The 23,773-nt window shown below is 35.5% G+C and overlaps 1 long non-coding RNA gene across 1 annotated transcript; it reads right to left on the bottom strand.

Moving 5' to 3' along the window:
* Positions 1–9,439: 9,439 nt before the first annotated feature.
* Positions 9,440–12,429, bottom strand: LOC126791874 (uncharacterized). Its single transcript, XR_007671878.1, has 4 exons — positions 12,119–12,429; positions 11,437–11,513; positions 10,709–10,866; positions 9,440–9,599 (listed from the first exon to the last, which is right to left on the bottom strand). It is a non-coding gene; the product is annotated as an uncharacterized LOC126791874 (long non-coding RNA).
* Positions 12,430–23,773: the final 11,344 nt, after the last annotated feature.

The following is a 23,773-nucleotide window of genomic DNA, read 5'->3' as shown; positions in this document are numbered from 1 at the left end:
GAGCCTTAAAACTAATTGATTCATAATTTATATTTTTGAAATTGCTTCCTTTTTTTCTTCCTTATCCTTTTTATGGGCATACGTTTTTTTTTTTGGAATAAGGGCATAAACTTTGTGGGATTATACATTGATTATGTGAGAGCTATCTAATGCAAAAGCATTTGTGGCTTCATATTGATTAGTGGTCATACTGCGATTATATAGTATTTCCCTGTGTCTTTGTAGGTATATATCTTGGATGGATGACTCCTCAGTTTGGATTCAGAAAACATCAGTAAAATAGATGCTTGGAAATCGGAGACACTGATTGTGATCAGTTGGTCAAGATCGAGTTTCATTACTACTTCACCCCTTTTGTGGTGATTGTTTTGAACATTGACATTGTGATAATCTTGTGTACTTTTTTCTATGACAATAATCTTATGTAATTTAGGGTGAAAGGATTATGTAATTGTAATACTCGTTTCAATATATTATTATTGAATTTTACCCGAGATCAGTGATTGATATTTTTTTTGCTGCATATTAGTTTCAATAATTTTAATTAATTATAAAATGTTTTTTTAGTATTCAAATGAGCCACGTTTTAGCTAAAACGTGGGATAGTATGAGATTTCCTCAATGGTGGGTCCATTCTGCAGACTGCCCACGAAAGAAGAGGATTTGTGTCTTTGTTTAGCAATAGCTACGGGAGCAATCCCGACGTTCCTTTTTAATGTCGCTGCAGCGTGGCCATGCGCTATCCCCACTTAATTATGTGGGCATTGGGGTCAACCCCCACGAATGAGGAACGTGGGTCTTGTCCTTATTTCTTGTAGTGTCTAGTGACTAACTAGTTTTGATTTGTTTATGTTGGAGGCATGCCAAGCTCCATTTATATAGAAGTCCTGATGAAAGCTTAACCAGTACCACTACGCCCACAATACGTTGAAGTAACGGATACTTCCCGTCGCATAAAGTAGATATCGCGTCGCTATAGGCTTAAAGCAACGACCTTTCCGTCGTTTAAAGGTCTTCGCTTAAAATCCGTCCCTCCAGATCTGAAGCGACGACAAGATCAAAGTTCGTCGCTTTATCCAGACAGAGGCGACGACAATAGTGTCTGTTGCATAGTACATCTCCCGACGAACATATCTACCTTAAGTGACGACATTTCCTGTCGCCAAATTGTTAGGCCACGAGAGCTTTTCCTTGTTTAGGTGACGACCATGCGTCGGTAGAATGTTAAACGACGACCATTTACTGTCGTCGCTTAGGATTGTAGCGATGATGAACAACATCTTCGTCGCTTAAAGTCTATTTAGAAAAAAAAAAATAAGAATCAATTGTTGTGTGCCTAATATGCATTCCACATAAACCTGCATATTTCACACAACCAATTGACCAAACAAACATTCAATTCATACATAACCAAAGAAAATGCCATTTCACAAGAAATTAGAATCATTCCATAAATTTCAACACATTTGTTCAATGCAAAACTAGCAACTATGCAAAATATGTACTTCCACAAAATAACAACCGTACCCAAGTGTTTTGCTACCAAAACCCCTTAACACCTAAAACACAACATCCTAGAACCTATGAACCTTAAACACAACAACCTAGAACCTATGAACTACTACCTACTGGACGCTGCGCTTGTGTAGCCAGCAAAACTGCCTCCAAGAGCGCTAAACGCGATTCAAATGCTTCCTTGCACCCTGCCAATTATGCAGATACACGATCAGCTCTTTCTTTGGCAGCATGCGAATCCTTCCTTGCAATCCTCAACTCCTCTTGAGTTTCTTGATTGGAGCTTCCAAACTGGCATGGTCCACCACTCTTTTTTGGTGACCTTCTTAGGGCTCTTCCCCCACCTTCCATTATAACATCACATTAACAGATTGTGAACAATGCAGTAAATTAATTTGGGGAATAGAAGTAACTACAAACAAGAACAAGTTTTAAAAATTCAAAGCTTTAAAGCAATAGTTACATTTTCTGCATGTAGTTATGATTTCCACTGCTTCTATATTAGCCTAAGTCTATAAGAATAGCTTAATGTGCAAATAAGAATCATGAGGCGCAAACCCAACAAGTATTAATTATAAAAAGATTAACAAGCATATATACAATATGGTAATCATTATATAGCTAACAGCCTAGTAGTACGTAATAGTAAAAAACTGCAAATTGACTTTTATAAAAAAGACACCAGCAGTTTAATAATAATCTCACAAACATTTATAAAATAGGAATTCACCTCTTACTTTTGTGCCCCTCCTCTGTTCAAAAGCCTCATCAAGAATTTCAATCTCATCTAATTGTGGCATTGGTTTCGCTTCCAAACCTCCAGGGACTGCCTTTTCTCGCTGCCTCTTTTTCTCCTCAATATTTGTTTGCAATTGTTGCTGCCATAGATGCACATTGATTAATATGTAAGCATCAAAAATATTTATTCAACAAGTCAACAATACAACCAACTAGCAATACTTAAGGGGAAGAAGCTCACCAAAGTTTCCTCGCTTCCGGTCCATACACTTCCAGCACAACAACAATATAGGGTGTTGGATCCCCTTTCTTGAGGTGCTCCTTAGCCATGTAACTCATACCCCGTGCACCGGAGTGGTGGTTGATTGGATTGGGATTGTTGTTGCGATTAGCTTTGTTGCGCTCACACACGGCCTCAAAACAAGGAAAACATAGAGTTAATCACTACTTGAAATTATCAAAACGTCAAAATATAGAACAATTTAAAGCAATAAGGTGAGATGATTTACAATATAATATTTGTCTTGCCACTGTTTTACCAACCACAACCACTGCTCCAGCCGATGAAAAAACTCAAGGGGAACAACATCATGTCACTTCTCCAAATAGAACTTCTCCTTGCCCATAAAGTGTTGTCGGCAGTCACGCTTCCAATCTCTGAATCATCGTCTAGCCTCAGAGTCTATCCACTCTAACATATTAAAGTCTGATTCTGCTACAACATAGTTGGTCTACAAAACATCATCACTAAACATTAGTACTGACTAATTTTTTTTATACTGAAACACTGGAAAAAAAAAATCACAGTTGTGGAAAAATCACTTACATGCAGAAAATTATGCACTATAACCCTGTCTACATCATCAAGCTCAAAATAAAAATGCTTCTTCATCGGCACCTTGGACCAGACACAACTACCAATGTCCCTAGACAACAAGCTACAGTTTTTATCTGAATGGTGGCCCTTGTGGAAATCAGACCATTGCAGTAAGATCTTGTATCCCATAGCTTCACAATGTAGTTGGTCTTGTGGTCAACCACAATACCCCGCCTCCGCTATTGCTGGCCTTCATCAAACAACAATAAGAAACACATTGAAATAGTCCACAAGAATAGAACAAGAGAAAGCAATAATCAATGAAGAAAGAACAGTGAGATAATTAAAATATATGTTACAAAGCATACTTTTTCAACTTAAAACTACATATATTGATATAAAACTACATCAACAAGTAGCATAAGAGATGCTTCAACATAGGTTCTTCATATATAACTCATCAAAAAGGTCTTGACTTTATTCAATATTAAGCAAGCTCATAACCACAACTTCAATTCAGATCAATGAATGACCACAACCAGATATAAGAGATGCTTCAAATTGCCAAATCAACTGGTAGATAAAGTGAACTTAATAAACTCTACGACTTAACTATTAATCATAGAATCTCTTGTACTAGGCTCATCATTATTCAAGACAAATAGTAAGGTAGTACAACCACGCATAGAATACAAGAACATAACTAAAAGAGACCAATAAGCTAATGAAACAGAATCAAAATCAAAACCAAAACTAATTCATGAAAGAAACAAATAAGAGAGATAGTCACCATAATACTTAACTTCATCCAAACAAATAAGCATCTAAGAAATCCAAATGACTATAAACCAAACAAAAAAAAATCAAGTTTCGGATTCGATTATATACTTAGTGGCAGCAAGCTCTTCCTACACCTAATGCTCAAAATCGGCTCGGAAGAGGTGGAGCTGCCCTCTGCGGTGGTGGTGATGGACATGGTGTCGTCATTGACTTCGTCTTTAAAGTCTTCAACTGGAGGAAGGCAGAGGAGGAGGTATTGGATCTAGTTGGGGAGGCGGCAGAGGAGTAGAGGCCGGAGTGGTTGTGGTCGGAAAGGTGGTTGCCTCAAATGCGATGAAGGCTGCTCGACGAGCGGCAAAGATATGCAGGTGCCATGATCTGGGCTTACCCGGAGCCATTGAATTCAATTTTCGGTGATTGTTTGGGTTTGGGAAGAGATGCTGAGGGTGGTGAGAAACGAAAAGAGAGATAGATCGATTTAGGGAGAGTGGTCGGTTTGGTTTCTGGGGAGACAGAGAACGATTTAGGATTTATTGTTTGGGTTTGGGGAGAGAGGCCGACGGTGATGAGAAACTGAGAGAGAGAGTTTCCCAGTTAATTTGGAAACTGGGATAGAGAGGCCGACGATTTAGGATTTAGGGTTCGGTTCTTTAGTCTTATATACCCCCCCCCCACATAACTGACGAACTTAATAAAAGCTCTTCGCCTAAGTTAGTTTGGAAATGAGTTTAAATTTTCGGCTAATTTTTTGTGGGAGATTTTAACGCGCCAATTATTTGGTTTAGAGTGACGGAAAACTATCATTCCGTCGGTTGGATGAGTTTAAAGTGACCAATACGCAAGAATTCTAGCAATGAGCTTAGCAAATATCATCGCTTTAAAGGGTGTCACATAACGTATGTTTTTCAAACTCATTTTCTTCTAGTTATAAGTTTACAGAACATAATGCATTGATATAAAACACAAGTCCAAACATTTAAACATTAACATAGAGAAATTCATACATTCACTCGGTAAGTTCCGATATCATAAAACATAAGTTTTGATTTCGTAATTTCAAAATATAAATCATGTTGACTATCGGTCATCATGGGGACCAACCATTCCCGTCATATTCTTCATCATTATCATCATCACTTTCTTCTTCTTCTTCTTCTTCTTCATCGTCCATGTCGACATTATCGTCCTCCCCCACTTTTTCATCTTGTGAGTGATAACCCAAATCAATGGTAAAACTAGCAATCAAACTGTATACTGGGAATGCTTCTACTATAGGTTCTTGATAGCGTTCTTTGATATGATTTCCCATTGGAGTTATCCTCTCCTCATGTATTTCCAGTGTACTAGCATTGTAGACATTTATGTGTGACATCTCATTGACGACCTTCCAAGTCTCACTGGCCTTTAGATCTTTTAGGTAGAAAACTTGGTTTGCTTGTGTTGCAAAAATAAAAGGGTCATCCTCATACCAACTAGTGGATGTATCTACTGATAACAAACCGTGATCCAGCTTAGTGCTCCCATCTTCGTTAGGGTCAGTGTTGAACCATTTACACTTGAACAAGACAACCGGCATGCAGTTTGTATACAATAGTTCAACAACGTATTCAACAATCCAATAGAACTTACCATTAAGTGTCTCATACATCACCCCACTGTTATGGGTTTTCAGATATTGATCTTTTCGCCATGATACGAACTTGATGTCGTTCACATAACACGTTGCATAAAGACGGCGTGCTTGTGGTCCATGGGAAACATCAAATTTAAATGTACAGGACCGGTTAGCAACACTTGTTCGGGAAGGTGAACCAGGAGATGAACCATGATGGTAAAGAAATGAGGAGGAAACATCATCTCAAATTGACAGAGAATAATGACTATCTCATCTTTCATATGTCGGATTTCCTCCTTTTTAAACTCTCTAGCACATAATTTTTGAAACCATCTTGACAATGCTACTAAAGGCCTGACAACGTTTTCAGGTAAGAACGGTCGTATAACCACTAAAAGAACACGTTTGAGCATTACATGGCAGTCATGGGTCTTTATACTGTGAAACTTCTTCTCATGAAGATTGATCTTATTCCTCAAACTTCCCGCATAATCGTGAGGATACTTAACATCGCGAAACCATTCAAATATCTCAACTGTGTTCCGGCCTGACCGTGAATGATGCAAGTGGAAGTTTTCCACTGATTCTTTCCCACTGACTTCTTCATACCCCTTTTTTTTTTCAGAGCAGCTCAAGCTTTTGGACCGTCCTTGGCCTCCCCATCTGCTGGGTGTTTGAGAGAGTCATTTTCTACACGCCTCTCTCCATGCCACCTCATTGCCTTTGAAGTGTGCGGCGCCATGTACAGGTGCTTCAACCTTTTGGTCAAAGGGAAGTAATAGATCACTTTCCGAGCAAATTTAGTGTTCTTCCTACCTTCTTCATGTGGCATCCATCTTGAAGTTAGGCATTTGGGACAATAATCAAGACTTTTGTTATCTTTGTAAAATAACACACAATTATACTCACATGCATTAATTGTTTCATAACCCAAATCAATATCTTTCAAGATCTTTTTAATCATTTTCATACTAAGGAGAAAAATGTGTTCACGAGAAAGCAAGTCATTGTCTAAGTACATATGTCGGTAATACTTTTGTCGGACAATCCATTTTCCACTTTCAATTGCATTGCTTTTAAGACGGCACTCAAAACTGTCTCGGTACTGCTATCATACAATGAGGTCTGGCCTTCTTGTAAAAACCTGTCATACTTTTCATAATCATCATCTACAACATCATTGAACGTAGGGCCACCATCGGTAGTCGGTTCATCTACTGCATAAGGATCATATCTGGCGTAATACGGGAAACCATCATGTAGAATATCTATAGTTGGGTTCATGAAATGACCAACATCACCACTAGAAGATGCTCTCTGCTGAATGTATTGTCTTCGGAGCTCAAACATGCTTGCTTCGTTTGAAACTTCACCGTGTTTGGTCCATACAATATAAGTGCTCATCATACCCCTACAAGATAAGTGTGCGTACAAGTAGTGTTTTGTCACCGGTTTCTGGTTACAACAATCTCTGCATGGGCAAAGGTAATATGCATTCCCATTATTATTTTTATGGGCCCAGTTCACAAAGAGAAGTATCCCGTCAAGGTATCTGGTATCACTCGTATGGTATTGTATCCAACTCTTGTCTAGAATATCTGTCATGACTGAAATAGTAAATATGCATTAAATTAGCAAATAATACAATCATGCACATAATATAATTCTTCTTATTGTTCTTCTTCTTCTTCACCTTATGCCTCTTGCCTTCATGGGTTTCACTTTCGATTTTGGGAAAAATTTGGTAGCTCCCTACAATTCCCCAAGTGCACAAATATCTAAAGCTAGTTTGCATTCGAGAAACAGTACAAGGAGATCTTGTCGAAATCAATACCCAAAACCGAAAACAAAACTTACATGAAGTGCACGATCACTCAACAAAGTCATGTTCTCCCAAACTGTCCAAAAATTGGACAATTCAAGAATCAAATACCGTAAAGTGATTCTCGAACGAGAATTCTAAACTAAAAGCAACCGGTGAATTCTTGGAAGAGTTCACTCTTACACATATTCCACCGGATAATAAACACATATTAAGTAAATAAATTGAAATAAAAAACTCATGAACAATATATTGGATTTTTACAATCACACACAAATCAACTCTACTTAACTCTAAATTCAATTAACAAATCCAAAACTAAAGATAACACACGAGACACAAGCATATATTTTAAGTGAAGAATAAAGCACTAATGTTATATGTAAAAACTATTATGCACTAAATTAATCTATATGTATAACTTATTTCTACTCATGAAGCTACAAAACAAAAATCAACACTAAATTCTACATACATTAAGTGATGAATAAAATACTAATTTAAGCTCTAAAACAAGATGTATTAATATAAGTAAACACTAAACTCTAAAACACCAAATTGAAGCTCTAAAATGAACACCTAATTCAAGCTCTACTCTTACACAAATAGACAAAATAACACTAAACTCTAAAACACCAAATTGAAGCTCTAAAATGAACATCAAATTCAAGCTCTATTCTAACACAAAACTCTAAAACCTATAGTGAAGCTCTAAAATGAACACCAAATTGAAGCTCTAAATTGAGTCATTCTAACACTAAACTCTACAATGAACCTCCAATTGCATGATTAAATAAATTAAAAGTAAACTATAAAACATCAAATTCATGGTGCAATAAACTCAATACATGATAAGAAGATGAACAAATGATATAGTTCATACTAACCTACAATGAGATGAGATAAGAAGAAGTTTTACACCCCTAACTTCAAGCTTTTCCCCAAATCGGCCTCAATATCGCAGCTGCAGACTAATTTCTCAGTTTTAGATCCAGTTTTTGTCTGTCTTTAAGGCCAACTGCTTAAGTAGATGAAAAAACCTTTAACCGATGGAATAAAACAATGTTTGTCGCTCCAGAGGGTTTAAGCGATGACAAAATATGTTGGTCACTTAAGTATTGAATCTTACGCGACGGACTTATTATCCCATCGCTACAGGGTGTTTTGAGCGATGGAATGCCTTCCTCTAGAGACGATCTTGTTTCTCTGTCACTCAAAGTGTTTAAGGTGACAGAATTGAGCCTTTCTCGTCAATGGTCGTCGCCTAAAAGTGTAATTAGCGTAGTGTACGTTTGAATCGGTAGTGTGTACTCTTTAAGGTTCCACCAAACGAGTGAAGGCCGGCTCTCTTCTTATGCTCGAATCCTGAACTTTGGGATTTGGGTTTGCAAACTTGCATACAATAGCTCTTCTAGATGGTCACTTTCATTAATCAGTTTTATCCAATATTTTAGCTTAGTGTCAATAGGTTGTCTTTAGAGTGGTAAATTCTTTTTAGTATTTAGTTTTTTCTTTTTTTTAGTATAATGTTAGCCCACATTTTGGGGAACCACCTAGAGTCTACCTTAGATGACAGTTGATATCACTAGGCCAAAAATCAAGGTTGACAATGGTTTTTCACCCATTGTTTGATATAAAGGTGTACCATTGTTTATTGAACAATTTTTTGTTACATGATTCAAACAATGCCAAATAATGGACATGATTAAAAGAGTCATTGTCTAATCACTAGAAAAAAACAATACTTTTTAATTTACAAGCATTATGTAAGGTCCATTTAATAATGGTACTCTCTAGTTTGTCCATTGTGTATATAGTTCATCTCAGACAATGATTTTTAATCAATATCGTCAATTGTCTCTTTTATTTTGACTATTGTCTTTAATTTTAGTAGACATGTACGTTTTAGCTATCTATTTTGAGACAAACTATTGTTCGTCCTTCATTAATATACAAGAGAATCTAGTTGAAAGACCTAAATTGAAGGCACACAATATTTCATGAAAACCAATTCCATCCATCAAGCAAATCCAGAACTAAAAAGGCATATTGCACATGCAAAGAATATCTCAATTTCACAACTTTAATCAAATGCACAATAATAAGCTAATTAGCTCAACTACTCTAATCTATACTTTCTAAACTGTCTACGTACATTGAAGAGAAAAAAAAAACTTAAATAACTAAATAACACTAGGAGACTTCCCAAAATGCTATCATATGCCCCACCAGCTGAAAATTGCTTTTATTACTTTGTTCCTTTCTTTAGCAACTCTACCTTTGTAACACAGACCAACAAGAACAAGGCATACCTAAAGGGGAAAAAAGATCAAAAGAAGAAAGAAACAGAGTTACAGAATAATGATGAAGTTTAATAAAAACTGGTAACATCATTTCATAAAGTGTATAATCCATTACTAGGTGCATAACCAATTAGATAACAGTTTTTTTATATATCATTAATTCATTATAAGAGTCTGTGAAATGGCCATAAAACTCCGGCTACAAATCTATCCACAACTAAGAGGTAGGAAATAGTAAAAATGAATAGAATCAAAGTACCATCGCCTTTTAGAATCAAAGTACCATCGCCTTTTCCTTTTTCAAAATAAAGAACTATACTTGGACAAACATAGAAATTGGGCACATGACAAGAAGTCCACACATGAAAAATTTATACATGGTATATAATCTTTTGGGAACAGATAGATGCATGCAAATATGTTAGGGGTGCAATACATAGCTTACTTGAAGAAGGCCTTAAAGAAGACACGTAAAACTTGACCTCAAAGAAGGTCATACTATTTATCAACATATAAGTTTCAACTTCAAAAGTTAGAAGATCATTAACCCGCAAAATTAGAGCAGTATAGATAAGGAGCACGAACCAAGATCATATGTCACCATACTATTGTCATTCTAAGCTTCTATTTCTAACAGAAAAGTACTCACATAAGTCCTTGGACAACTAATTATTTTCCTCCATTTTCAATATTTGGAGGTAAGGCATCAAATCACAAGTTAATTGTAAGCATACTTCATTTAAATAGATAAAGTTAGCTCTCAGTACTATTGAGGATATGATGCATTATCAAATTCTACATGGAGTACTTTATTCTTTGAAAAATCATAGCAGGCTGGGTTAGTAATGAAAGGGATGTGAATTCAATATATATACATAATTCAAACGAGTAGATACAATATTTCATTCAAATTTTCAGACAGCAAGTGTGAGAAGTAGCACACAAGTTTGTCTTAATTAGGCACAAGATAATTAGGAAATTAGGCACAATATATCACTCATACTTTCCTGCTTTGATTATACGAATCTAATATGCTAACCAGGAAAAAGGAGATAGGGGTAGAGTTCACATATCACAGAGAAATAGAAGGGCATTGTGCATATGAAAAAGATTCTTACCTTCAGATTTTTGTTATTCTTAGTCTCAATGTACATTTGAATCTCAATTGAGTTCCTGTCTCACTGATTCTATACTTGCATTGTGCTCACAGCCATTCAGAATGCCCCCAAACATGGTAGCCCAAGTCTTATTCACAGAACTTGAACTCCTGTAGAACCTGTGTTAATCAGATTAGATCCAAAACTTTGTCATGTAATAAAATTTCCAACTGCTATGCACATCAAAGAACATGATATCTATTAATTCGATGAGCATATCAAATATCAATAACTACATATAACAAGAAGAGATATAAGACGTGCAGTAATTTGAATTTTACATCTTGTGCAATAAGCTGCTAATAGAACTAATAGCAATATTTCTCAAGTCATAGTTCATGTTCTAAAAGTGAAAAAAAAAAAAAAAAGGAACAATCCTCATATGGTAAATAGTGGACTTCTGGACTAGAATAGCAACCAAAAAATCAACTACAATCTAAGCTATATTACATTTCTCATTTTTCTTCTTTGTCTGACAGATGCATAACATGTACTAGGTTTTGATTGAGTGCATTATTTATTTGCTAGGGTTCCCTTCTTTTTTAAACAGAAAAACCCTACAAGAAAAACACACAAAAATCTTTCTTTAACCATAGAAAGGGAGTGCATGCAATCACTGGAATGCATGTGTATCAGATTGAGTAGTTTCAGTTCACTAACTACATCAATCAAAAAGAGCGTTTAATTACCTTAATCCTAGAAACATTTAGGAGATTCACAACAAGAAAGAACTTCGAAATCTGGGAGTGTCTAGATTTTCCATCACCTGCCACCACCACACAAAAAAATCACTCTCACCTATTCAGTTTGCATAGTCCTACCTATTCTAGGCAAACCATTACAATAAATTACGTCAGAAATAAGGGACTCGATGTAGTTGGCACACTGCAGAGGTTTCTACACACAAACACACCTACTTGAATCGACTAAAGCAATCAAAGGCAATACTGAATCACATAGGAATGGAATTACAAACCAATTGCAACAATAAACTTCAAAACCCATTCAAGAAAAAGCACTAAATTGAAGCATGGAGACTGAGAACGAGTGAGATTAATCTATGTAGAAGACAATTAAGAGATGAAAGAGAGACCACCTTCACCAAATTTTCCAGTAAATGAAACCCAATAGTTACGATTCGCAGAGAAGAAGAGTAGAGAGAGAGAAAAATAAAACATTAATAATCCAACACATAAAATTTGTGAGATTTCATATTTTTTACAACAAAATCAAAACTAAAAATAGATACCAAGCATAAATTAAGAGATTGAATCGTATTCGAATCATAAACTGGAACCATCTGGGTTGAATCACATTCAATGAGAGAAGAAATTAAGAGGAACGATTAAAGAGAGAGCCAAATTGAAATACCCAAAAGAATAATCCCTAGATTTATCAACGTAGTGGCTCCCCATCATCTCCGACGAGGTAGTCGAAGCTAGCCTCTGATAAGTCATCCATGGCGAGCGGCTATTGAATTTTTCAAATCGCAAGACGTCGCTACTTCTTCGTGGTCATGGACTGAGGACACCGACTGCTAAAATTCATCGGTTGGGGAAATTAGGGTTTTCAAAGTTGGGAATTTGAGAGAGAGAGAGAGAGAGAGAGGCGGAGAACGAGGTGAAAGGAGGGAGAGTTCCAAAGAGTTTAAGGCGATGCAGTTTGAATTGTTTAAGATCTGGTTTGTGGGCTAAGTGGCAAAAAATGAGGGGGAACAATCTATGAAGTGTTAAAAAGAATACCCAGGTTTCTAAGACAATGGCTTCGTACCATTGTTAGTAATCTATTTACACAATGAATTTGAAATTCTTACTCAAATATTGTAAAAGAGAAATTGTCTAGATCAGTTCAGACAATGCATAGAGACATAAGAAAAACTATTGTCAACAATACAAGTTCAAACAATACCTAGTTCCAAGACCATTGTCTTAAACTGTATTCATAACAATGTTTTTTGTGCCAAGATATAAACCATTGTCTTAAATAACATATGCCAATAGTATTTAAAAACTATTATCCGACGCAAAATTTCAGACAATGCTTATTTGGAAACTATTGTCTAATTTTTCAGACAATTGTTTTTTTTTAACTATACATTGTCTATCAACTATTGTCTAATTGACTTATTGGTCTGGTGTATGACAATGCCAAATTATTAAAATGTAATTACTCATTCTTTTATAATTATATTTTCTAAATAAATAATAATAATTAAGAATAAGGGTTTTCTCTTAACCGAATCTAACTAATTCTTTCTCCTAGCCTCCGCTCATCTCTCCTCCCTCCTCTCCAATCGATCTCTCTTCTTAACCCTAACATATGATCTTCAATCGATCAATCAACTCTTATATGTAGATGGCATGCTAGTCCCATCTTGGATCGCACAACCACATCCCAATTTAATTCATAAACATCTCGTGTAATATGAGTCTTTGTGTTAAAGCAAAGGATTAGAAACAGAGTTCTTCACCAACTTTTCCTATACAAGAAGAGGGAAGAAGAAAAGATGGAAAAAAAATTCAATCCTCCGAGAGAAGCATGTAACAATTTTTAGTGGTCCTCACCTTTTTTGACATGTATATTTATTATACAAAAATTAGAATTTTACATTTTTTTATTAGTTGTGAAATGACCTTCAAGAGTATTGATGATTTTAAAAAATGATTTTCGGGTTTAGAGTTTAGGGTTTATGGTATATGATTTTGAGTATTAGAGTGTAGGGTGTAGAATTTTAGAGAAAAAAAAACTCAAAATATTCTTTGATAACATAGCTTAAATATGATTTTTTATTCAATCATGAGTGTTAAATAGTGATTTGAATAAAGAATCACTAAATATTGTCACGTAGTTCTCCAGAAGTATTGAAAATTTTATCGAATAGATGGATCAATATAGATTAAGAAAGCATAAAGTTTATGGTGAAATTGAGTTAATGAATATTGTGCCACCCATCTGTGTAAATTTGTTTTGATTCTTTTGAATGGCGAATAAGAAAGCATTCTTATTCTGGTGTAATTCCTCTGCTGATAAGCTTCATCGTCCTTAGATGGGTCATGAACCAAAGTGAAACAATAACCTAAAATTATATATAGAATAGCGTCCAATCACCAGGAATCAAATATAAAAGAAGTTGATCAACTGAAGAGGAGATGAAAGAACTCAAAACGATGAAGAAAACCAAAAAAGAATTTTGATATTAGAACATAAAAATTATAAATTATTAAATAATGAGTAATTAAGCTTTGATGATTTGACATTGCCATGTCAGCTGCCACGGTGAGCTCTAGATAGTTCCCCAAAATATGGATTACCTAACATTACTCTTTTTTTTATCAAATAAATATGCTACGTACAATTAGTCTTTTGTGACTTGTGAGTTAGATTCACGTACAATCCAAAATTCTTCTTGTACTTAGGGATGTCTTAAGTTCATTTTTACTTGCATGCATTTTCTCTCACTATACTAAATCATATTTTGTGTGACGTTAGTTAATAGTTATATATCGTGCAAAAATTTCAAATTTTCCAACAAATTGTGAGGATTTTTTCCATGAAGAGTGGATGATGAGTGTTTCAGTTTTGTAAAGCCGCACCGAAAATATCCGCACAAATTCCGGAAAAAAATAGTTTAACGCACCCAAAATTCTACTGAATAAGGACAGTTGATAAACAAATGACCGATATATGTATATTCAGAACTAGTTTTACAATAAGAACAAGATTAATTTGTAACTGTAGCTAGCCAATATCAATTCTGCAAAAGAAGCCAAGAAAAAACTTGTATCTCTGGAGGAAATTTTCGCTTCCAATTTCCAAATCTTTGGCATGAGGACAAAATGCGCGTGGCTGAGGTATGTCAGCTTACGTATGGCAAGCTTACGAATTGTTTTCAGCAAGTGGAAATGATCGAGCATCTTGGTTGCTTCTTGGCGTGAAAAAGCATACATAAATAGATCATGATCAAATAAATTAAGTCTGCAATAGTAGTATTCCGATCAAGAATTATATCACGTACAACAGGCAAATCTCTCCCTACCAGTAGTTTCGTGCTTCACATTTGTGACTCAAGTTGGGATATCAGCACTCAAGCATATAATTAGATATTTACGTCTTTTAGTTCTTTATATCGAGAGGAGCATATATATGTGCATCTTTCTTTTTCGCTGACAGTAACGTCTTGCCTAATGAATTCTGCTCAGGCCAGACACACAAACATGGATCCACATGCTCGATTTAACTTATAAGTACGAATAACAATCAATCTTAGAAATGGAAAGGTATTAATTCCCAGCTTGAAGATATACAAACTTGATTTTGTGAAGCATATGGAATCCAAGATAAAGATAATTGTACGTACGCAACATTTTTTTATCACCAGTTTGGATCTTTAATTAACACCAAGAACTATTATGATATTTGTTTCTTGGTCATATGCATACTGTTTTTGGTCTTCAATGAATCTGATACCTGGGCCACCTGGCCTAATTTTCTCTTTTATTCAACTCTATTCAGTCTATTGCCTAATAGTCCTAGCTACAAGCCAAACAAAGCGGACAAAAAAGAAAGGAAGACATATCAATCTAGGTATCAGAATTTAGAGTTATTGCATCTATTTGCCCGATTATAAGTGACTCATGGGATTCATGACACCATCTATTTGCATGTCATGTATCATCTCTCACAAAACTCTAAATACTTGTTGATAAACGAACGTACTCCCTTTTTTTTTTTTTTTCTTTTTTACTTTTTTTCAGTTGATGTTAGACTTGAAATTAATGTGTTTGTAAATAAAAGAAGCCACCAAGATCTTGAAGCCACCCACAAATACTTAGGTGGTCAAAAATTAAGGACTCAGCCTAACAGTCTGCACCCTAGTAAAGTTCACCTCTATTGGTGAAAAAATTGAGTAAACTATGTGTACGTGTTGTCATGACTCATGAATTCATGATATATATGCATATTGATCGATTATTGAACACATATCTCTTTTTGGAAGAAATTATGTAGTACTTTATAGACTATAAAGAAATATATTCAAATCACTTTATATATACAGGCGTTCTTAGTTACGAACGTCCGGACCGTCCGGATTCGGTCATTTCGGCCACTGGCGACGCACAACGACGGGGCCGACCAGCACAGCCGCACTCCCCTTCTCCCGGTGATCCTCTTTGTGCCGGCCGGAGCTCCAGCGCCAGCCTACTCCTCCCGGAATATGCAAATTTCTGGAAATTTCTCATAGTTGATTTTTCCAGAAATCTTCAGATTTCGGGAAGAGTAGGCTGGCGTTGGAACTCCGACCGGCACATGGAAGAGTATTGGGAGGAGGGAGTGCAGCTACCCTGGCCGGCGCTGTCAAATGGCCGAATCCGGACGGTTTGGACCTCAGGAGCTGAGATTTTATGCATATATATATATATATATATATATATATATATATATCTATACTCTTTTAACCTAAACACACTTTGTCAATTAAAACCCATGTGAAAATACGTTAATAACCCTAGACTATAGATTAATTAAGTTCAATTTTTAATATATGAATGATATAGTCGTAAAGTCAAATTAATAAATAATAACTAAATTTGAAAAATAAATGGATAAAGAAGTTATTTTGCAGATCTAGCTTCTGTATATAATAATTGCACTCTACAGTTAATTTTCAAAATTCACGTACATTTGTGTGTGTGTGCTTATGCCAGTGTGTGTGTATATAAGAACGAGTTCAGAACCCCAACAGATTCAAATTTTATTGTAATTTCTCCAAAAAATCCTCATATAAATGTGCTTAGTCGACAATTTAAAATCAATTACTCTAAATTAGATAGTCATTTGGATGCTAAAGATAATATCCTTAGAATAAATCTCTTTAGGATGAAATTCATTTTTGAAAATAAAAAAAAAATTATTTAAAGATTGACATAACTTAATGCTAAAAACAAGAACTGAAATATTCTTTCTTAATTTCCTAAACCAATTAAATGAACATAAAATATTCAAACTTTAACAAAAACAAAATGGCAAACTGTCATTTCTAATTCAACTCAAATTAACACTATTTCTTCTAGTCATCCTCCTTCAGAAACTATAGTTTTTAATCACAAATCAAGCCCAGTCTTAGCATCGCCTTTTAAAAATCCTTCTGAAGATCCAAAAATTAGAGAAGTTTACCGAGATGCTAAGAACATTATTGAACAAAATAATTACACAAATAATTACATAAATAATTAGACCATTGGAGAACAATTAGACAAAATATAAACAACGCTTGATCATGTTACATCTAAAGTTAATATTCTACTTAACCCTAAGGCAGAATCTCCTATAATTCATTTCAACAGTAAACATACTGTCACGCCTACAAACTCAATTCATAAAATAGAAAATTTGTTTAAAAATCTAAAAAATGAACCAAGATCATCTAATACAATCTCCGTAATCAATATGAAACAAACTCCTGATTCTACTTCTGATAGCCATTCAACGATAATTTCTCAATTAGACAAAGCATTCCAAACTTTGAATATTGATTAAATAATACGGCCAAAGAAACAACACTCGAGAAATTGGACTGAAAGGTCACTCCCAATAGATATCCAACCCAACACTCATTCAAATATACAATTTGCAGTTTCGTCTGATAAAACGTATGAGTGGAACATTGATAATTTATTAGAACAAGAAATATTAAGTAAACTACATCACATGTCTATGGCAATAAATAGTTACATCACAAATCACAACTTCACACAACCCGAAATTATTGATATTCTATCCTCGGGGTTTACCGGAATGCTGCATTCTTGGTGGGAAAAACATCTCACTCCTGATGCACGATCTGATATTAAACATGCAATACAATGCGAACCAGATGGGACCCCATCTTTGATGAACGTTGCAATATGGGTATTTCAGATGCTATAAACACCTTATTATATACAATCATTCAACATTTTATAGGTACTCCGAGTCATATCACTTCTCGAATTCATGATCAACTCAGTAATTTAAATGCCCAACCTTAAATGATTTTAAATGGTATAAAAGATGTTTTCATATCTAGAGTAATGCTTCGAGATGACAGTACCCAACCATTTTGGAAATAAAAATTCATAAATGGTCTTCCCAAACTTTATTGCACATAAAATAAGACAAGTCCTCAGTAATGAAACATGATTTATTAACTACTACTTCTTAACCTATGGAAACATATTTACAATTATACAGAAAGAAGGCATGAAAATATGTATTGATATGAAACTAAATTCTCAACTAAAATTAGAAAAGAAATTAGCCAAGTATGAGTTAGGAAATTTTTGTGAACAATATGGTTTACCATCTTTACCTCCCTGTAGACGAAGAAAGTCATTCAACAAATTCATTCATCATTCAAGATCTAGTCGTCACAAACGTTATTTTCACAAAAGAGAAAATTTTGAATCAAACAAATTTTATTCAAAAAATAAGCCAAAGAAAAACTGGAGTAAAAACCAAAATCTTACTCTAAGAAAAGATCATTTTATAAAAGTAAAATGAAATGTTTTAAATATCATAAAACCGATCACTTTGCAAATGAATGTTCAGTCAAAACTACAATAAATCAATTAACACTTATACCAGTTGAAAAAGAGAATCTAATCAAGGTATTAGAATTGAGAAATACAGATTCAGAAAATAACATAAATGAAGATATTAGATCTTTATCAGAATCCTCTTTTTCCGATTCAGAAGAAGGATCTTCCCCCTCCCCAAAAAATACTTTTGGCTGCAATGATGGTTGTTGCAAAACAATTAATGTTCTTTCTAAACAAGAAGAACAACACGAATTATTAATTGATTTAATTGCTAGAATTGATAATCCTGACTTAAAAAATGAGTATCTCAAAAAATTAAAAAAATAATTACCCAAGAAGATGTTAGTAAAACTCCCTCATAAAAATCAGTCATACCTCAACATTTGATAGGTTTAACAAAAGTAAAAAAGAAATTACCATCCAAGATTTTCAACAAGAAATTAAGAACATTAAAATAGAAATTCATGCTTTACAACAATCTCATTCTAATCTTATAGATGATAATACAAATATCAAACAAGAATTAAACATTATTAAAATAAATGATGCATTTTCTAATATAGAAAATCCTCCAGTTAATGAAATATTAGATGAAGAAAATAAAATCTCAAATGATGAAGAAGTATCTGAACAAAATATTCTTAGTGTTATTAATTGTATTTAATTAAAAAAATGGTATACCGCTATCCAACTCAGAATCAAAGATTTTGAACTCACGACAATAGCTCTTGTAGATTCTAGGGCCGACCTTAATTGTATCCAAGAAGGTTTAATATCGAATAATTAAACTTCGACAATCTTCAGTGAAAGCCCTTCAGTTCTGCTAACCCGCACCTGCAGAACTATCCCCTACACCATCAAATAGGTGCACCGGAATTGTAAACACAAACTCGGTAAGCTCTACAGCTCGATTCAATAAACCAACAATATAACACACATCATATACAAAAGAAAATACATATGACATATAAATATAAATGCACTCATAAGTCACAAGACGACCCATCTGGATGTCCAATAATATTTGAAAATATGTGTACTAATGAGACATTGGGCAACCCATCTGTTTACCCAAATTACATTTATAATACGGGTACTCATAAGACCCAGGTATCCATCTGTTAACCCTCATGCAATACGCCGTCAGATACTAGGCAACCCATCTGCTACCTAATATCACAAAAATATGGGTACTCATAAGACCCAGGTAACCCATATGTTACCCCTCATGCAGTACGCCGGCAGACAGACTAGAGCTCTAACTGAATCGTAACTGTCACCCGGCCAATGTTTGGTTCTGATACTGCCAACACGTCCGAAGACAAAAAAATGTTTTAACATGACTCAAAGTTAAACCATGTACAATACAATCCTCACATGTTATTGTACAACAACCAAGCGACTCTTGCTCAAATAAAATAAATATTGGTGCTATAATAAAACTCATTTGGAAATAAGAATGTATGAGTGTGTAATATAACAACCTATATATATGTATCGTATTTACCATTTATAAACATACACAATCCACTATATCATATACATGTCATAGTTCGGTATTTTAAATAAAACGTAATTATGAATCACTGCCAAGAGAAGATTCGTCATAGTGAGATTTACTCACCTTATTTCCTGAGCGTAATTCCATAATACCGAAAGCAAACCTTCACTTGTTTTGTCGAACACCTAGTTGTATAATAAAGTGGTTAGAAACGTTACGTAAAACCTCGGATGCCGAATCAGTACTATTGTTTACTATTCAGCAAATTATGGTTTTTACGTAGTACTGTTCATATAAATACTGTTCACGAATTATTGTTCATGTATTACTGTTCATGTAAATATTGTTCACCTAAATACTAATTGCTGATTTACAAAACAGAGTTTACTTTTATAGTTACTGCTAAGAAATCATTTTTATTATTTACCGTACAGAAATTACTTTTACCATTTACTGTACAAAAATTACTGCTCAAATTTTACTGTTCACGCACCGCCGACGGTGGGTGCGCGTTGTGCTCACGTGCCACCTCAAATCGAGCGCGTGGCTTGCCCACGGCCACCCAAATCCCACTCCTCTCCTCTCCTCCTCCCTTCCATGGCCTAGTGCCGCCTCTGCACCATTCCAATCGCCCTCACGCACCACCCTAAGGGGCGGCACGATCTCTCATTCCTCCTCCTCCAAAACTCCACAAATCATTAAACAATCTACACCAACATGTACATCACACGATTTAAAACATTTTTGTACCTATATTGAACCTGAGAACTGCCGGGAAGTCGCCGGAGGAGCTTGAATGCCGACGGCAGTCGAATTCGTAAAGGGTGAGGTGGCGGCGCTATTTTAGCTCCAAATTGCTTGTAGATGGCACTGTCGAGGAGGATCGGCGATGATGAGCAAGCCCCCGTGCTCTGGTCTCGCCGGAGAAGAAGTTTGGACCGTGGTGGAACTTGCGTGATCTTTGGGTCGTCGCTCGAGCTTCATGACGGCGTGAGGTGGCATGTCGTGTCCCTGGATTGGTACTACAGACCGTGCGGTGCCTTTGGGGCCGGCGGTGAGGGCCACGATGGCCGGAGATGTGAGATCGCCGGAGGCGATTTTGAGAGAGAATGGTCGGGGTCGAGAGGGCTGCGGGGGAGAGAGAGAGAGAGAGAGAGAGAATGGTTTCTGTTCCTAAAAACCCCTTTTATAAATTTTTCAAAATCGAAAACCAACTTCCGTCGACGATAACTTCCACATACGACGTCCGATTAAGGTGCGTGACATGTCTATGAACTCGTATTGACGAGCTCTACAACTTCCGTGAAGGACGTTTCCGGAAACAAATGACGAAAATAGAAGTCAACTCTCAAGTCACATAACGTAACGTTTTTCCAATTAAATTTCTGAAAACGGTTCCGTTTCGTTTTGACATCGTTGAGAAAGCGAAAAATGCGATTTATTCAATTTTCAAGTTTAATAATTTCCAAGAATTCATACAATTCGAACCCGAAAATTCGGGGTATCAAATTCGGGGTATCAAGAGATGTTTGTCTTTTAATAAAGTAGTTGAAACTGCTAGAGAAGTGGAATCAAGGGACAAAACCAAGCCTCTTATTAGATGAAATCGTACCTTCAAAGATTGAACAAAATGAATATATATTCTTGACTTTAATTGACGGATTAGTTTCGGTGAAGACCACATAACTCAATTGCATAGCATATATTGGCAAACAAATGGTGGAAACATTACGACACTTTTTTTTTTCGAATGGGAAACATTACGACACTTGGACATTCAATAATAGAAACTAAAGTACTATTCATTTAAAATTACAGGTGGCAAACGGACAGGACCGAGACGGGCCGGCCTAGTCCATTTTAAACGGGCCAAAACCGTGTTTGTGCCGTGCTCGGGTCGGCCTATTTATTTATCGTGTCGGACTCGGACTGAGCCATTTGCTTAAATATTAAGCCCGGCCCGACCCATTAGTATTATATGACACAATTAAAATAAAAAATATTATATACTTCGAATATTTGTTTTATATAACTATTTCGAGTAGTAAAATAAATAAAACATTACAACACGTTACGTATCTCAAAATAATGACGTTTTATTCAGTATTTTGATAATATTTGTGAAATATTATAGTTAAAATAATGAAATAATCAATAGATTTTAATTTAAAATGTATAATATTCAAGTTTAATAATGATAATTATTTAAATATTAATATAAATAATATACAATTATGTGTTTATCGGGCCGGCTCATGAATTAATTGTACTGAGGTCGTGCCGGGCTAAAAACGGGATCGGGCCGTGCCGGGCCCATGGGCCAAAATATCTCACCCGGCTCGGCCCATTACAATAACGGGTTTGGGCCGGGCCGGGCTGCTAACAGACTCGGACCGTGCCTAGCCGATTTTTAACGTGCCGAGTCCGGACCGAACTCAGGCTTTTAGGCCTATTTGCCGCCTCTATTTAAAATTGAATCAAAGAAGTATCGTATAAAGAATAACACTAAAAGCAAAATTGTGAGCATTACCTACCTAAAATTAATTACCCAAGGATCATAACAGACTGCATACTATATATTCCTGAAAATTCAAACACGAAAATCAAAGAGAACCAAATGAGTATGAAAATCAATGGAAACAAATTTTGAAAGATGGCAATAACATTTATCATGCATTCATGCCTGACCGTGATAAAAAATGATATCATTTTTCTCCTTGTATTGGGTTTAATTATGCTCTGCTCCACCCGGGAATTACGCTCTCCAATCAATATGACTTTTAATACCCGTACGTAATCTTCCAACTCCCACGTCGCACCCGCTGTGTCGAGTTCGTGATCTGGAGAGCTTGCACCATTGCTAGAATATTAATTCTCATCCTTCTAAGAAGAAAACCAAGCCAATCTGAGCACAATTTCCAAAATCACCGTATACCAAATCACCTCCGGATTATCCTTCCTACCTCTTAACCAAGATCTCCACCGGCAGGTCTCACCTCTCTGATCTCCCAGCCGCCTTTGTCGGCCGTTGATTGTCCCAACTGAAGAGGAGTACAAAGAAGTGATATCTCAAATTCTCAACTGAAGAGGAGTTTTTGTTTGATGGGAAGACGTGAGGGAGTACAGAGAAGTTTGAAAACTGAAACTTCTATTTCGATGTCTTTTACTGTTTTATCCTTATAGTATTTAGTTTTGTTTAGGTTAATATTTATCAGCAGGGGCAGAAAAAAGATAATTGTTGTTTGGCAGTTCCATAATGCTTATTTACTTAATTAATATCGACAGATATCTGGGTATCTTATACACAATGCTTCTACAAACACAAGATAGAGCACAAATTGCACGTCAAATTGTCAAAAAAAAAATTAAGCAAAAGTTGTTCTTCCATTCGAAACCATATTATATTTACATAACTAGGGGAGTGTATTTGGTACTTCAGTGGTGTGCAGACACCAACGACACGTGGTACTGTTTAAAAATGCTTCGTTAGCCTCCGTCTATTTAAAACCTATCCAAAAACAGGATAAAAACAATGAAATAAAACTTACCATCTCCTCACATACCCTATCTCTGCCGATGCTCTCCCCAGACAGTGGCTCAGCCGCCATCTCCTCCTCCTTTATTAAATTCAATCAAATTCTTCATTTCTCCGATTCTAATCGTCATTTTCTAAACAAGATTTTGTGTTCTATTCATTTCTTCAATTCTTAAATCTTTATGTTCCATTCTAGTTCCAAACCCAAAAAGACTCCACCATTCTCTAATTTCCCCCAATTTTTAAAAACCCTAATTTTATGGGTTCATCAATTTACAATGGAAAGTGTGATCTTGGTACCTGCTTCCTCCTCTCTGGTATCCTCAACTTCGATTTCATATGTAATTCAAGAGAAATTGAAGAAATCGCGGCGTATAAGGTTGTCAAATAGACGAAGTCCGACATGGTTCTCA

This window comes from Argentina anserina, chromosome 4 (assembly GCF_933775445.1).
Source record: "Argentina anserina chromosome 4, drPotAnse1.1, whole genome shotgun sequence".
Lineage (NCBI taxonomy): Eukaryota > Viridiplantae > Streptophyta > Magnoliopsida > Rosales > Rosaceae > Argentina > Argentina anserina.
This window is presented reverse-complemented; position numbering and strand designations above follow the sequence as displayed.